Genomic DNA, 18,782 nt, shown 5'->3' with positions numbered 1-18,782 from the left:
TTGTTATAGCATGGGGAGGAACCTATAAAAAGACACAAAAAATCACATTGCACATTATAAGTACATTAGAAACAATAGCAAAAAAGAGAAAAATTCTTGTATCCCTATCTTGGGTTTCATTTCCCGTAACATTATGTTATCTGGTCATATGGACATAGCTTTTGACCTTTTCTGCTTATACTATACATATAAAGTTATTGAAAATTAGGGAAACCATGGAACCTGTGTTCTTTTGGATTTGGCTTACTTCACTTAGTATTTTTTTCCATATCTTTCCAATTTCTAACAAATTGGGTGATGCCATTCTTTCTGATGGAGGCATAGAATTCCATTGTTTATATAAACCACATCCTCTTGATCCATTCTTCTGCTGAGGAGCATCGGGGTTGGTTCCATATCTTAGTTATCTTAAATAATGCTGCAATAAATGTAGTTGTGCTGGTAGTTTTAGGATGGTCTTGTTTGTGATCATTTGGGTAAATGCCTCAAAGTGGGATTTCTGGATCATAGGGGAGATCTATGTGGAGTCATTTGAGGAACCTCCATACTAATTTCCAAAATGATTGAAAAAGTTTACACTCCCATCAAGAATGCAGTAAGGTTCCCTTCTGTCCACATCCCCTCCAGCATCTATTGTTGTAAAACTATGGAATGCTTCAGGAATTTGCCTGTCATCCTTGCGCAGGAGCCATGCTAATCTTCTCAGTATCATTACAATGTTAGTTTATGTGATGCTGAATTTAGCACAGAATATTTTTTATATATAAAGTGTAATTGATTTTCTTAAACTAGGCAATTCAACAAAAAGTAAGTTTAGAAGAATTGTGAAATTTTAGAACCATGTACTTCTTACATAAGCACACATTTAAGAATAATGTCAAGATGGACATGTCAAATACAAAATAATTCCAGATATTTGCGGTTCAAGAGATGTGTAGGGGAAATAATTCAATTGTTCTATACAAGGCACATGTCATAATGAACACAGCAGCAAGTGTTAAGGGTTGTTAAAAATTTTAGTGTTTTATATCTATTTAATTTTAGGAATTTGCTTATATATGCCAAAATTAGGACTGTTTGGCAGGTATAAAATTTTCTATAAAGTATTTAAGATTTATGTTAGCAGACATATACTACTAAGTATGTACATTTCAGAATTTATAGAAACTTTGTTAATGAGAAGTTGCAAAGTCTTTGTGTAAAGAAGCAGAATGAAGGGTTAAGACTTGCTAACTACACAGTTCTTGTTAAAATTTAGGGATTCCTTACTTTATATTTTAGCGAGGTACAAGAGATCATATAAGCCATAAACAAATAATGAGATGAGCCATAAATAATAACCTTAGTGTGTAACTTTGAAGACTATTCATAGCCTATAAAAATCTTGTTGAACATCATAATCTTAGGCGGTTTAAAATGTACAGGAATATGAGAAAATAGTAAAATCTAATATGTAGTGCACTTCAAATACTAAAAACACTGGTAATTGTTTTGTTTTTTATTTTATTAATCATTAATTATTGGTTTTCTTTGTAGCATTGTTTTACTTGTTATATAATACAACTTTTTGTTAGTCATCATTAGGAGGTACTTTGAGAAGGTTACTGGGGTGGTCAAACCATTTTTTTATAGGTGCATGTGAATTTACAACTAGGAAAATTAAGAACAAAATATTTATTAAAAAATGATCAAGTAGAGTCTGAATCAGGAGAGTTGATACATGTTCACAACTAAAATCTTACCCCTAGGTTGAAGCAACAGTATTACAGAGTTGAGGCCACAAATGTGAGAGACTGTGTTTTGTTTTGTTTTGTTTTATTTTGACTTTGTTGGTCATGGGGCTTGAACTCTGGGGCCTGAGTGCTGTTCCTCAGGCAAGGCTAGCGCTAACACTTATGGCACAGCACCATTTCCAACATTTTCTACTTACGTTGTGCTGAGGAATCAAACCCAGGGCCTCATGCATGAAAGACAAGCACTCTACCACTGAGCCAACTTCCTAGCACTTGAGAGACTGTATTTTTAAAAAAATCATCTAAACAACATTTTCCTTTTGCTTTGGGTTATATAAGGAAATATATAAATATCTTTTTCTATTTTTGTGAATTGTTGTACTTCTAAATTTATAGTAACTTCACCCACTTTATCCTTTTCAAAGTCATGAAATATCTCTGAGAGTTTGCTGCTGTGAAGATCGTTTTTGCATTTATAATTTCTTCTGAGTCACTTTTATTTTTATCAACATAACTTTATATTTCATGTTGATGGATTACAAATATCAAATACCTGCAAATGCACACATAGAGTCTAAAGATAGCAGTATGAATATTCTCATACAGCTCTTGTTTATCTATTATTCACTTTCAATATTATGATATTTCTCTCTCTCTTTCACTCTGTCTCATTTCCTCTCTTTCTCTTCCATATCCCATGTCTGCTACTTAGAATTTCTGCTGGGCTACTATTATGCTTCAGGATCTACTGGTTTTGTGGGAACATAAAAGCAACCATGGTTAACCTTGCATTCTTTAAGAGTTATGACAGTGACATGATATTATTCTTTGCCATTCTAAATGGTAAAATAACATATCTAGGAGTTCCTTTTCACTTTTACTTCTACTATAAATTTTATCTCATAGGAATCATTGGAATGGATAAGATACTTTAACCTGTGACCTAAAATTATTTTCTTTTATTTTTTTAATCTTCTACAAGATTACTTTATATATTTTTAAAAATTTTGTTCTTTTTATTACTTTTTCTTTTTTATTGGGAAAATACTGTACAGAGGGGTTGTAATTACATGGACAAGATAATGAGTACATTTCTTATCAAGCATTGTAGCGTCCTCCTTTGTATCTCCTTCCCAGAACTTCCAATCCTCCTTGTCCCCCATACCAAATACTCCCCCCAACCAAAGTAGTGAAATTCGTTTTTCGACATAAGTACTTGTACATATTAGTGTTGCAATGGGTCCACCTGTATCCTTATTTAAACGAATTGTTTTTTCCCACCCCTCCCCCACAAATTATACCACCATCAAATACAGTGAAAGCAGGGCTTATACCGTTGGGGAGGGACATACAAAGCAACAAAGAAATAATCTTTAAATATGTTAGAAAAAATCGCATTAAAAACATTTGAATACATATCTTAGGGTTCATGTCCCTAACATCAACCTATCTGACCTTTTCTGCTTGACTCAGACATATACCAGTTGTTGCAAATAAGGTTAACCATGAAACCTATGTTTCTTTGGGCTTGGCTTACTTCGCTTAATATAATTTTTTCCTAGCCTTTCCATTTCCTAACAAATGGGGCAATGTCATTCTTTCTGATGGAGGCATAGAATTCCGTTGTGTATATATACCACATTCTCTTGATCCATTCATCTACTGAGGGGCATCTGGGTTGGTTTCATGTCTTAGCTATGGTAAATAATGCTGCAATAAACATAGTTGTGCTGGTAGCTTTAGTGTGGTCTTATTTGTGATCATTTGGTGAAAAGCCCAAAAGTGGGATTGCTGGGTCATAGGGGAGATCTATGTAGAGTGTTTTGAGGAACCTCCATACTGCTTTTCAACATGGTTGAACAAGTTTACTCTCCCACCAAGAATGCAGTAAGGTTCCCTTCTGTCCACATCTCTTCCAACATCTAACAGCCTCTTCAGTAGATGGTGCTGGAAAAATTGGTTAACTACTTGCAGAAAAATAGCTAGATCCTTATATATCACTCTGCACCAGAATCAACTCCAAATTGATCAAATACCTTGGAGTCAAATCAGACACTCTGAAAACATTACAGGATGGAAAAGGAGAAACCCTAGGTCTCCTCGGCACAAACCAAAATTTCCTTAATAGAGTCCCAGAAACACAACAAATCAAAGAAAATTTGGGCAAATGGGATTGCATGAAATTGCAGAGCTTCTGCATGGCAAAGGACATAGTTAGCAAGATCAATAGAATGTCCTCGGATTGGAAGAAAATCTTCACTAGCCATACAACAGACAAGGGTCTCATATCTAAAATCTACCTGGATATCAACAAATTAAATCCCCCAACAACAAATCTTCAAAGAAACAACTACTCAATAAATAAGTGGGCTAAAAACTTACAGAGAAACTTCTCTGAAGATGAAAGAAGGATGGCCAATAGTCACATGAATAAATGCTCAACCTCTCTAGCCATAAAAGAAATGCAAATCAAAGCAACATTGAGATACCACCTCACCCCAGGTAGAATGGCTATAATCAAGAATTTTTTTCTTTTACAAGCAACCTTTTTTCTTTTATTATCAGTTAGTAACTACCTGTAATGAAAAAAATCTATCCTATGGAAAGTAGACCGAAGTTGTTCACAGGGATGGTCAAAAACTAATGGGGGAAGTGAGTACAAAGGATATCCATAATAGATCACAGATCTGCAGAGCAATTTATCATGTATATTTTGTGAGAATGACAATGTGCTAGGAACTATAGATTAAATCACTGAACATCTGATATACATATATATGCACATATATTTATATTTGTATATTCATTTATATATGCATATATGTGTGTATATGCCCTTATGTAGGTTCACTTGCATACACACAAATACACACATATATATATACAAATGTAAACGTGCACACATAGAGAAAGATACATAATTATAGCCAACACAATTTTCACTAGTTGTTGAATATGCCTTAGACGGAATGCTTGGAACCATTTCAAATTTGATAATTGCAATTCGAAGCTATTCCAAGTAGATAAACCTAGGAGATTCTTTTCTCCACTCTTGGTAAAAGGAAGAAGTGAATGTGTGTCTCAGGTCTATAGATTAAACATAGAGAATTAAAGCCCAGGTAGAGCTCAAGGCCAGGAGTTCAAATCCCAGTACCTGCACAATATAAAAAAAAGGAGTCGTTTGTCTTTGAAAAGGGATATTTTTCCAAAAATGAATACCCAGGACAATTTTCAAGGTCCAAAACTCTTCGAAAGGCTCTTTCACATCTTAAACTGATTCATCTCCTTGATTCACATTATGGAAAATAGGAGTCACACTTCACATTAAAAAGTATATGCATTTTTGAACAGTTCTTACCATTTTTAATGTAAAAGAAGCATGAGAGAGGAATTCACCTCACTTGGGTGAGTTAGGTTTGACTCACTGACAAACTTTTGTAAGTAAATGAGGGTCTGTTTACATGTAAAAAATCTATACAGATGGTTTCCTAGGAGAGTGAACAAGCTAGCTGTTGTCCAAGTTTGAATTAGAGTAATTTATTCCTATGATATGGAATATCGTAGGAAGCTCATCTCATAGAACACTATACAGACAGTAATTTCAAAAGGATGAAAAACCCATTTCTATATTGTAAACAGCCAGGTTTTCACAAGCAAAAAACAGTTTCCTGAGCCAAGAAAATATAAGTTAGAGAAAAAGGGACTATGCTAAATAAAGGTAATGACTTAGTGACAGGTGTAAAACTGTTCTGTAATCACAACTAAACTATAAATTTTTATCATGTCCCTAACAAGAATCTCCAAGATAGGCCTTGTTAAATCTGTCATAGAGGACTGGGTTTATGCAATTGTCAGTTTTGTTAGGGTCCAATATCTTCTACATTCGCTTGGGTTGCAAGTTGATTTAAAACTTTGGCAAAATAGTAGAATACAACTGTAACATTATTATGGATGTTGACTCTGGCATGGAATTAATTTCCTCTTTAATCTGACAAATTAATATATCAAAGAACATAACTTCTCCAACTAAATATCAGACCTAACTAAACATACAACCAGAAAAGTCATGCAAGCCATATTGCAGCTGGGGTAAAAGAAAAATCAGTCATACTGATTCTCTATTTATTTTGAACTTTGTTTTTTTATAAATTATTTCCTTTATCTTGCATTTTTCAAACATTGTGTTAAATGCTGTATATCTTGGTAACTAAATTTGGATGCCTCCTTAAATTTTGAGTAAAATATCTCACTTTAGTTCCTAACCCATGAAATGAGGTTGTTTGAAAACAAATGCTAATAACCACTGTTTATAATACACAAGATCTCATAAGCATGATTTCAGGAAGCATAGGTTAACATTTTGATATTGTGGTCACGTGACTGATGAGGTCTATCTGCATGAGTATAGTTGTACATAGATTCCTCAGCCTAAATTTAGCCACTGTTAAAAAATGTTTATATCTCTATCTTTCACCCATCAGAGATGAAACCTGAGTATAAAGTCTAAGGAAAATGATAAGGTAAGAATTTAGCTTTTCTGGATATAAAGTAAACAAAAATGCAGCATAAACTAACTCATTGTTTTAAAGTCAACCTATGTCTCTAAAACATGTTAACAAATTCCCTACAATGTGTAGCATTCTCAAGAAGGGAATGGGGAATGTGAGAAGAGGACTAAGCAAGTATTATTTTCAAATATACATAATTTGGGTTGACAACTTTTTTTCGTTAGACGCATTTTTGATAAAACTGTTTGAATAATTGATTTCCTGTTCGGGTATAATATATCCTAGTTGCATTTACCAAACTACATTCAGAAAATGGCATATAGTAATTAAGTAAAGACAACTTATTCAATAAATAGCAAAAAGTATATACCTATAGGGTAATATTTGAACAGTGCATTGGAAATATTCTAATACAATAATTAATTTAACAATTTCATATTGACATTAATTAACTAGAGTATCTTTATGCTAATTGGACAAGATTGTCTTTCTAAATGAGCAAAACCTATTACTCCTATTACTTTATCAGGGAAATATGTTAACAAAAAATGGAAAATAACATATGACTGTACAACAACTCCAATGCATTTTTGACTTTTTATTAGCAAATGTTAATTTCACAAAGTATTTTATTGTGTTATACACATACATCCATATAATGTAGCTTGCTAAATTTTTTCCTTTTATAAATTTCATTATCCTATTTTTATACTTATGTTTTATTATGTCATTATACTAACCTAGGAAATATTTGAACATATTTACTCCACAATATTTCTCTTCATCTCCTCTCTTACATTTTTTTCCAAATTTTTCTTTTACCCCAGCTGCAATATAGCTTGCATGATGACTTTTCTGGTTGTATGTTTAGTTAGGTCTGATATTTAGTTGGAGAAGTTATGTTCTTTGATATATTAATTTGTCAGATTAAAGAGGAAATTAATTCCATGCTAGAGTCAACATCCATAATAATGTTACAGTTGTATTCTACTATTTTGCCAAAGTTTTAAATCAGCTTGAGTAACTTGGGTCTTTTTTGAATCTAACTAAATAGGTATGCAATTTTGTCAGTACTAGATTTTGACCACCATTTATTAAAATATTATTTTCAATTCTCTCTTTTCATGAGATTTTTAATTTCATTTATATAATGTGCTGATTTTTCCTTTAGATAACACATATTCAGTCTTCTAAAAGCAGTGTAATTTGGAGTAGTTTTAAATAATGTACTTCATGTACACTGCTCAGATTCTTTGCATATTTTGTTCTTGATAAGTCAGTAGTATTTAGTTCTCATTATGGATATTTTGGACTTAGTAATTGCATTTCTGAAATTTTTAAGTATGTCATGATTTTTGTGATTTGATACTGTAGCAACTTTTCTTTTAAATATGTACAGATCTTGCTTCACATACAGTTACATTTGTTTTAAACAATTTGATTCATTCAAGGGACTTGCTATATTAGGTTCATTCAGATGAATTTAATTACAAATTAGCACAACCTTATTTGTGAGAGACAGTTATCCTTATAGTTCTACTCAAATTAACATGTATTTGAAGGCTTTGTACTTAAAAAAATAAAGTGGGCACAATATCTTTTTGTTCCTGGTGAAGTTCCAATTTGTTGGTTGTTTTCCAGCTGTGATGACTTCAACATATGTGTGTATTTTATTTCAATTGTTTTGTGTCTATATTTTGTTTCATATAATAGAAAATACAAAAAGAATCAATTATATAGAAGTTTTCCAAATAGAATTCTAAGAGATACTTCAATTTTTGTGACAACTGGGAATAGGGAGATCTTCTTAGTGGAGGGATTAGCAAAATAACAGAGACGTTGTTTGACGTGATTTGAATTCTGCCTCATCTTGCCTAACTATTTTCAATGGTAATACTTCAAATTTTTTAGTGGAAAGAAAATAATTTTATGTGGATGAAGTCAGAATTTTTGGTTTAATTGGGACACACTAAACATTCATATTTGTTTTTTTTGCATTTCTTTTTTTTATTGTGAAAATACTGTACAGAGGGGTTGCAATTACATGGGCAAGATTATGAGTACATTTCTTATCAAGCATTGTAGCCTCCTCCTTTGTTTCCCCTTCCCATCCCTTCCCATTCATATTTTATTTTTAACTCTAAATTTTTTCCTTAGTTTAAAACCACAGATGTGAATTTGTAATGTTAAAATAGCACCTAAAATTTATATGAAATTGTCGAAATTATTTTCAGTTCACACTATATGCAATATAGAATGTAATAACAATAGTGTGTGAGATAGTATGTAATAATTGACTTTGGTGAAAATCCATTACAGTGGATTTTTGTGAAATACAGAGTAATGGTAAGAATTATATTTGATTCTATTAAAAAATTCACAGTTACATCTAAAAGTAACTCATAGTTATAAACTAATACTGAAAAAATAAGATTGTTTATTGGAAAAAGCCAGAAGTTTCAATAATCTTGCTTTTTAAAAAATTGACTTGGATTTGAGCTTTGGTGACTGTAATCTTAGCTACTCAGGATTCTGAGATCTGAGGATCGTGGTTCAAAGCCAGCCTGAGCAGAAAAGTCTGTGAGATTCTTATCTCCAATAAACCACCTAAAAACAAGAAATGGCACTGTGGCCCAAGTGGTACAGTGGTAGCATTGAGCTGAAGAACTGATGGACAATTCCCAGGCCCAGAATTCAAGCCCCATGACCGACAAAAAAATTGACATGGATTTTGACTTTATTATTTTATGATTTTTTATGAGTGTTTGTTCAGTGAAAAATGTCATTGGTGTTTATATATTGTGTTGGCATAAAATGAGCCTGCTATTATCTTAATTTAGCCAAAAAAAAACTCTGATCCTATGACAGCATAAATTTTATGGGAAATGGTTAAGACAAGGATGCCTTTCTGAAAAAAATATTTATATCACCCCCAAAAAAACAAGAACAAAAGAAAACATGTGCCAGGACTAAGTCTGTCAGTTTGTTTTAACTTTTAATCAAAAATTAAACTAATACTTGATAATATTTTATTAACGCATTCAAATTTTTTTCATCTTTCTCATTTAAGATTCACTTTAAAAAGAAATTCAAAAGGTGACAGTGTTTTTTCCTTACTTTTTCACAGACATGATTATTTCATCATTATACTGTATAGCCCAATATACCCTGAAAGTATTTGTTAAGGAAAAAAATAATTCCAATTCTTTGGTTTGCTTCAGTCTGTATTGAAAGCTGCATACCACATCTTATCCACCATATTGTCAGTCTTCTCATTTGATACATTTCAATAGGTTTCTATCAGCCAGCAAAGTTTTACAAACAACGTGCTTTCATTCATTGTGCTTTCCAAAATATATCTCATAAATGTCAACAACGAAGCACAACCTGAAATATCTGTGGATTTTTCTACTTAGGGTATAATCACATTCCACTACTTAGAACCTGCTGTTCACAGGCATTGCTCTGTCACTTCCATGCTTTAGAACAGCAGCATTTGTTAGTGGCATACATTTTTATTTGTTTACCACATCTCGTTTATTTTCAGCAAGAACTGTCTTCATGGAAGTTGGTAATAGATGAGGTTTTCAATCATGTGGTTTAATAGGCCTCTGTGGATATAGAATACCCATTTACGTGACTAAATATTTAAATTAATACCATAATTATTTCCTTTAATTTTCTGGATAAGTGTTCTAAAATCTAGGTATTTTTAAAAGAAATATTGTACATTGTTTCCTTGATGACAACATAATTATAAGACTTTAAATGCTCATATACCATGGCCATCTTAAATGAGGTGGATGTACTAGGGTTTGCATGAAAAACTTTTGGGACAGCATTGATGTTTGAATCTTGGATGGGATTTGATTGGGATTGTGGCAGGCTTTCATGGTTTGAGAAGAAAAACAAAAGGCCATACTAATACTTTTATCCTCTACATTGTTGTATTCGTTTATTCATACACACATACAAACACACAGATAAACACATATGTTGTATGAAGACTGCAAGAAAATATTTTAATAGGAATTCCATAAAATATTTAGTCTACTGAGATCTGATTAGAATTTATAGAAATATCTAGTTGCTTCCACCCCTGGACAAGTCATTATCAATGGTGAAGATATGGCCATTTGCTTTTAGAATGCCCCAGAAAGACCTACGTGTTAAAGAAAAATGACTTTCTATTTCCTCCCAGACTGTGGAGAATACCTGAATAGTTCTTCTGGAAATTAAATTCTTTAGAGTGAAACACATGAGAACTAGATTCTCATCTACTTTCTTCTTTTATCTTCTAATCATTCTAGGTCAAAACATTTCTCTTTGACATACTCCCGACCTTGATATTGTCTTGTCACAGGCCCCAAAATCAATAAAACCAACTGAACATACACTGATACCTTCAAAGTTCTAAATCTGAGTAAGCCTTCCTGCTTAATAAATGAACAATAACACTTATTGTGGTAGGTTATAAAGCTAACACAGAAGTTTAGTCTTTCTAACACTGAAGAGTACATTAGAATATGCTTCATTATAAAATATCTAACTCTATGTTGTATTTTGTGTTTTTGTTTCTGTTGATCCCAGGGCTTAAACTCAGGGCCTGGATGGTGCTTTTATGTTGAAGGCCAGTGCTCTACATACCATTTGACCTAGAAATCCATTTCCCTTGGTGGTTAATTGGAATTAATTATCGAATGATCGTTCCTACTCCAGGCTGTCTTCACACTGTAATCTTCAGATCTCAATCTCTTACCTAGCTAAGATTACATCCTTGAACAACTCTTACCTAACAATGTTTCATATTTTGTAGAATTCCAATTCTCATTGTATATTTTGTAGAATTCTAATTCTCAGCATTGTATAGATGCTCCTACTACAACATAAAAATTAAGACATACTAAAGATATTTGCAAATTATATAATGGAGGTCTGCTCATTTTGTGACAATATCTGTGCTCATTCTCATCATTCCTTTATTTACTACACCATCAGCCTTCTAAAATCAGCTTCATTTCCTGGAGAAGATTACCAATCAGTCCAGCCAATATCCACCCAGAGGGTTTTAAAACAAGCTTTAAGGAAGGAAGATAACATGAAGTGGTGACTACAGAATTTCTATGGAGAACTAGAAGGTTATCAAATTATATCTAACATCTTTCACATTTCTACCTTCCTTCTCATAATTAGGAAAGCATTGACTAACACTATAAATGTATTGCATTTAGAACTTAAGGATCAATTTTTTTCCAACCTGAAGCCTTCTTTTCCATGATTTTTGAAATAAACTTTTGGGAGATTTTTTTTTATTGTGATCCGATTCCATCCAAAACAAAGCCATGTATATCAAGAAAGCCAATGTTTTCAGCTCAAGAGTACTAAACTTAAGAGGGAGAAAATTAAGGTTAACTATATATGTTAAGCACAAATATAGGCAATATCAAGACATTTTGAAATTGTATAGCTTAGTGGATAAAGTGGCTCAAACCTGTAATGTTATCTACTTGGGCATCAACAATTAGAGAATTCCAGTTCCAGGGAAGCCTAGACAAAAAAAGAAGTTTCAGAAACTAACCATTTGCTGGGTGCAATGTTTTATGCATGTTTTAGTAGGACTGCAGTCCAATCAGGCCCAGGCATAGTGATACTACCTCAAAATAAGCAATCCATATACAATCTGCAAGTATGGCATTAATGGAGATGCTATTTCACAAGTATAGTGTTTTAGGTTCAATCCTCCAATACCACTAGGAATTTAAGTGTGTGCCACCAGACAGGGGAATAGAATTTCAACATGTGTATCTGGAAGGAGTTACATCATCCAATACATTTGAAATTTTTCCTTTAACTCAGTGTGATATATCATTTGGATATTATTTCATAGAAGATAATAACTTAAGGACAAGCTTATAACATGTGAATTATGTGAATGAATAATTATACTGATGGCAAAGTGAAGTAAGATTGTTTAGTGGCTCTTGAATCACATCACAGGTAACCATGTAAGCATGGTAAAGCCTTTCAAAGGCCCTTATGAAGTATTTGAACAATCTCTGATGAGTTAATTGCTTTCAGAAATATCCGTTTGAGCCAACAAATACAGATCTCCTTTGATTTTAATTACGGTCTGCTAGTAGACTCTCACAGACGAAAAAATCAGAGGATGTTAATTTCTCTGATAAAATACAAAATAAAAATTTTATAATTAATATAACATAAAGACTGTAATATTAAATGAATATCAATAATAATAAATTAATAAATATTAATAGCACTCTTATTACTAGTATTCATATTCTATAATATATTGACATCCTTTGGTTACCTCAAATTTTTGAATATTTATAACTAAATGTAAATTGTTTGCAAATAGTTATTTGATGATGTTAAAAATGAGAAAAAGATTTGTATACATATTTACTAAAGATGCAAACAGATTCACCTGTTTTTTTCTGATCCTTCTTTTGTTGGTTTCATTCATGCATGCGGAACAGGCAGAGAAAGGAAAATTGCAAACTTGCATTTACTAGGGTAAATTACATGAAGTTTATTTTGGGCTAAATAGCAGATTTTATAAATTAAATTGTTTTTGTCCCTTCCTTCCTCCCTTCCTTCTTTTGTTCCTTCATTCCTTCCTTTTTTCCTTCCTTCCTTCTTTCTTCTTTCCTTCCTCGTTCCCTCCATCCGTACCTATCTCTCTTTCTCTCTTTTCTTTATTTCTCTTGTTTCTTTCTCTTTTTCTTTCTTTCATTTTCTTCTATTCTTCCTTTCTTTTTTTACTCAGAATATTTCTTATTTTTGGGGGGAGGTCCGGTCGTGGGGCCTGAACTCTGGGCCTGGGCGCTGTCCCTCAGCTCTTCAGCTAAAGGCTAGCGCTCTACCACTTGAGCCACAGCGCCACTTCCGGCTTTTTCTTTTTGCTTATGTGGTGCTGAGGAATTGAACCCAGGGCCTCAGGCATGCAAGGCAAGCACTCTACCACTGAGCCACCTTCCCAGCCGCCCCTCAGAATATTTCTTATGGCTACAGAAATAATACCAACTATTGTACAACAAGATGTTATGAGTAATTATAAATATACTTGATTAATTTTAATTTTAATAACCTATGTTTAATCTAAGAAAAATTTTACTAAAAGCAACTCACCAAAGTTGCAGGATATGTAAAAAATACTACTGTTCATGATATTGTTTATTTCTTGAAAATAAAATAAGAATTTAGACAAAATATTGTGTGTGTGAGTGTGTGTGTGTTGTTCTTGTGATTTGAACTCAAGACCTATCCCTGGGTTGGGAAGGTGGCTCAGTGCTAGAATGCATGCCTTCCACACATGAGGCCCTGGGTACGATTCCTCAGCACCACATAAGCAGAAAAATTCGGAAGTGGCTCACGTGGTAGAGTGCTAGCCTTGAGATGAAAAGCTGAGGGACAGCACCCAGGACCAGATTTCAGGCCCCACAACTGACAAAAAAAACCAAGACCTATCCCTTAGTTGTTTTTTTCCCCCCTCAAGGATATTGCTCTAATATTTGAGTCACAACTCCACTTCTGGCTTTGTGTGTGTGTTGTGATGAGTGTTTATGATTAATTGAGATGCGTCTCACAAAATTTCTTCCCAAGGCTGGCTTTTAAAAAATTATTTTTAATTAAATAATTATTCTTATTGTGAAAATACCGTACAGAGGGGTTACAATTACATGGGCAAGGTAATGAGTACGTTTCTTATCAAGCATTGTTGCCTTCTCCTTTGTTTCCTCTTCCAACCCATCCCGTTTCACACCGCCCCCCATCCCCCCGGGGCTAAAGTTTGTAAAGTTTGTTTTTTGACATAACGATTTTTACATCTCATCGTTGCAATGGGTCGACCTGTATCCCTATTTAAACGGTTTATTTTTGCTCTTCCCCTCCACAAATTATACCATCATCAAATACAGTGAAAGCAGGGGATATACCGTGGGGGTGGGACATGTCTGAAACAAGCAGAAAAGGTCAGATATGTTGATGTTAGGTGAAATGAACCTCAAGATTAGTATTCAAATGTTTTTTTTTTCTTTCTTGTGATTGTTTCTAACATATTTATAAGATATTTTCTTTGTTGCCAAGTCTGACTTTGAACCCCAGCTTCCTGAGTAGTGAGGATTACAAGCTTGAGATATTCATATTCAGCACACATATAATACATTTAACAATAAAGTAAATTTCTTATTCTTTGAATTCTAGAGGCTCAATTTAAGAAATTAACATTTAGATATTTATTTAGTTATTAAACCTGAACCTGCAGTGTGAAAAAAAGTTTTCATTTTTATGAAAAAATATATACTCGAAGATTTAAATGACAGAATCTTTGCACAAATTGAAGTACTCTAAATTCAAAAGCAACAACGGGATCGTTAAACCAATTTCTCATGTAAACTAAAAGCAATAGGCTCTGTCAGGGTGAATTAAGCAATTTTTCATTAAGGATTATCTACTGTGGTCACATGATTTTCTCTTCTTTTAAACTTAATCTTTTTGAAATAAAATATCGATTCATACTTTTTTGAATATATAAAAATCTTAGTTACTGCTCATGTGTTTCTGAGGTTTGATTACCAAGACACTTCAGCAAAACACTGAATTTCGTGTATTTTATGTTAACAGTGATTTTTAGACATTGAATCAACCTCAATATGAGATAAAGCAAGATATTCCATGACTTATCCGTTTATCCTATAGACTTGAATATAACTTATTTTTGAATGTTAGGAAATTCATATTATACCTACTCTATAAAATAATTAAGAAATTAATGATTGTAATAGTATTTATTTTTCCTTCAACTAGAAAGAACTTCATTAGATGACAAAATCTTGAATGAAAATGTCATAAAATTATGAAAAATTCAAGTCATTATGAGTTAGATGAAGTAGTCACTTTTGTAGGTCATAAAATGAAATATCTTGAAGCTTCCTTATCTGTTAAATGTATTTGCACTCAAAATATCGCTCCAGCAATTTTATAACCAAAATACCTCCATGCCAAATAGCTTCTCTGATTAATTCAAGTAAATATTTAGGAACAGAAGTTATCACAATGTATAGGAATATCTACCCACCACTCTAGAAATTAAATCTGAAATCTTAAAGGATTGAGATTAATAATTAACTTTCACTATGTTTCCATAAAGAGGTGAACCCTTTCAAGTCAGCATAGTTGTAGAGATTTGGTCACCGAGAACTTGTAGTCAAAAAGTATGTTAAGGACAAGTCCTTTCCTCCTCTTCCTTCTTTTTCTTCTCTGTCTCCTTTTCCTTCTCCTTTTCCTTCTCCCTCTCCCTCTTTCCATCCTTTAGTTTCTCCCTCTCCCACTTCTATGTCACTTCTTTTTTACTTCCTGGATTCCATGAATACTCATACTCCATCACGTGTTCCTGACATGGGGTACTGTGCCACCACCAACCCAAAACAATTAAGAAACATAAACTGAAATGTATAAAATCAGAAGTCAAGATTAATCTTTCCCCCTTTTAAGTGAATTTCATAAAGTATTTTGTCATGTTAATAGGAGACTATCACAGCATGCTCTCATTTATTATAAGTGATAAGATTTACTAGAAAAAAAATTTGACCAACATCTCCCTAATGAAATGATTGATTAAATTAATATTATATTAGGAAAAATCTACTTTAAAATATCAGATATACTTCAATAAGTGGCAAAAAAAATCACATCTACACTTTGCTATGACAAAACAGCAGAATTCAATCTGTTCCTCAAGGAAATTGACCTATAATTGGCAGTATTGTCAATTTCATAAATGTTAGAAGACTATAGAAAAAATTTCAACTCAAACTGCATGATATAAAATTTACTTTGTCCCCTGTATACTATTTCTAGTTCCCAAAATGACTTGTATTTTATCACATTTTTAATTAACTTTAAGTAGTCTTATGGGAGTTATTGCTGTTTGACAAAGCAGTTTATGAATAGTGGTTAGTGAGGTTTTTTTTGTTTGCTTGTTTACTTTTTTGTCTTCGGAGGTTTGAACGCTGGGCTGGGAGCTGTCCCTGAACTTCTTTGGATGAATGCTAGAACTCTATCACTTGAGACATAGCAGCACTTTCAGATGTTTCTGAGATTTAATTGGTGATAATAATCTCACAGTCTTTCCTGCCTGGGCCGTAATCAAACCTCAATCCTCAGCCTCCTGATTACCTAGAATTACAGGCGTGAGCCACTAGTGCCCGGCTTAATACAAAGGAACTGTTTTTGGCTAGTCTCAGGGCTTGAACTCGGCCTTGTCAATGTCCTTAAGCTTCTTTTCCTCACGCTAGTACTCTGATTTGTGTCATAGTGCCAATTCCAGCTTTTTTGTTTATGTAGTACTGAGGAATCAAACACCGGGCTTCACACATTCAAGGCAAGCAGTTTATCATTAAGACAAATTCCATGGTCAATACAATGCATATTGATCATCATTATCACTCATCCTTCTCAATCCTATCTCATCCCTCAATTTACATAATTTTGTAGAATATTCACTGACTCGCAATGTCATGTATGGTCACTAAGAGAATATATCACAGATCACATTTTATTGATAATCATATTCATCAATGCACTAAAGTTATGCATTATATAATTCTGTGATTTTAAATTGTAAATTTTTACACAGATTCACCGACTACTATTCTAAAATTTTTCCTAAGGATAATGCAAATGCAATCTGTGATCCTTCAATAAAGTACAATGATTCTTAGAATGTTAAAGATTTGGAGTAAGAACATCACTTTCAGTTCTAGAACATTTTATCATCACTATCCTCTCAAAATACTCCAATATTTATTAGTAAACACTTCCTGTCATTATTTCAACCTACCCTCCCTTTAGCAGATATTATTTCATATTCTACCTCTACAGATGTGCCAATTTTAAAAAGCTCATATAATTAGAAAATGCAGTCTATTTTATCTATTTCTCCCATGTAATGTTACTATTTCCAAAGTAAGTCCATCTAAATTTTTCTCATAGATAGAGCATATTGTTTTGTATGCATGTATATAATGGTATTATATCCTCAATGGGCATTTAAATATTTTATTATATGTTATTGTAAAAGGTTTTGCTATGTATATTCTTGTACATGTGTCTCATTGGACATATGTTGAAATATATTTTGTATATAAAATTATGATTGAAAATGCTATATCATAGAGGCAACTCTACGTGTAATATCTTAAAGTTTGCCAGTATGTTTAACAAACTGAAAATATCATTTTAAATGCCAAGCACCAATGTATAAGGATTCCAATTTGTACATAATGGTTGTGCAAGGGTATCTTATTGTTTCTATTTCCACTAATCTCTATATGTATGCAATGTCGTGGTATGTTATGATACTTCCATATATTCCTTGGTTGTTGTTATATTACTATAGAGATATGTATTTGGATTTTTGATAAATTATTCAGGATGGTTAAAGTTTTTCATTGGCATTAATATGCTCTTAATATATTTCTGATTCGTCTCTTTAAATAAATGTATATGTACACACTATGTCTGTATATATACAAATACCTATATATATGTAAACATATTTAAGAATATAAAGATGTGTACATACATGTATATAAACATATTTGTATATTATTATTTTCATTTGTCTGTAAGTTATCATTTTATTTTATTTATCAAACATGTCCTTTATTGATTTTATTTTATTGTTACAATGTTGCACAGAGAAGACGGGCGCCGGTGGCTCATGCCTGTAATCCTAACTACTCAGGAGGCTGAGAACTAAGGATGGTGGTTCAAAGCCAGCCTGTGCAGTAAATGTCCATGAGACTCTTATCTCCAATAAACCACCAGAAAATGAGAAGTGGCACTATGGCTTAAGTGGTAGAGATTTAGCCTTGAGCTGAATAGCTGAGGGAGACTTCAGGCCCACGACTACCACCACCAACAACAATAAAAAGTATACTGACTCAAAAAGCAATAGTATTAAGCAGTCTTAAAGATGGGCTCAAGTCTAACATTTTAGTATTATCTTAGATAACAGCAGCCTTCTAGTTCAATGAACCATGAGCCTTCAAACTGTTGACCGAATTTCTTAGTTTATTTAGACAATCACTATAAGTATGTATTTTCTCAACTCTCTTTCTTTCATTTCACCACAGAATCTGAATTTTTCCTTTATGTCATACTTGAATACCAATGTCTTTGGAAGATATTTATTAATTGGTGTATATTAATTGTGCAAAAAATCTTATTGAAATATTTTACACTCTCACATATTAATGAAGGGGTTGATTAACCTGTTTCTGTCTTTCTCCATTCCCATTGCCCTTTATTTTTCAACTGTTTTTTGTGAATTTCTTTGTGCTATCTTCACATATCGTCAAAGTGTATTAAATTGAAAATTATAAAATGCTGAATATAAAAGCAAAAATTTAAATAAATTGAGACTTATCTTTTTTGTGGGTTGGAGGATACAATTCAGCAAAGATATAAATTGTCTCCTCCCCTTTTTTTGTTCATTCATGAGGCTTGAAATCTGGTC

The 18,782-nt window shown here is 32.7% G+C and overlaps 1 non-coding gene across 1 annotated transcript; it reads right to left on the bottom strand.

The window, feature by feature from the left end:
• Positions 1-640: 640 nt before the first annotated feature.
• LOC122122138 lies at positions 641-747 on the bottom strand. The gene has a single exon (XR_006150125.1). It is a non-coding gene; the product is annotated as a U6 spliceosomal RNA (small nuclear RNA).
• Between the last annotated feature and the right edge of the window lie 18,035 nt (positions 748-18,782).

This window comes from Dipodomys spectabilis, unplaced genomic scaffold (genome assembly GCF_019054845.1).
Source record: "Dipodomys spectabilis isolate Male_0828 unplaced genomic scaffold, ASM1905484v1 ptg000205l, whole genome shotgun sequence".
Lineage (NCBI taxonomy): Eukaryota > Metazoa > Chordata > Mammalia > Rodentia > Heteromyidae > Dipodomys > Dipodomys spectabilis.
Note: the sequence above shows the minus strand (reverse complement) of the source record. Positions and strands in the feature narration are given on the sequence as shown.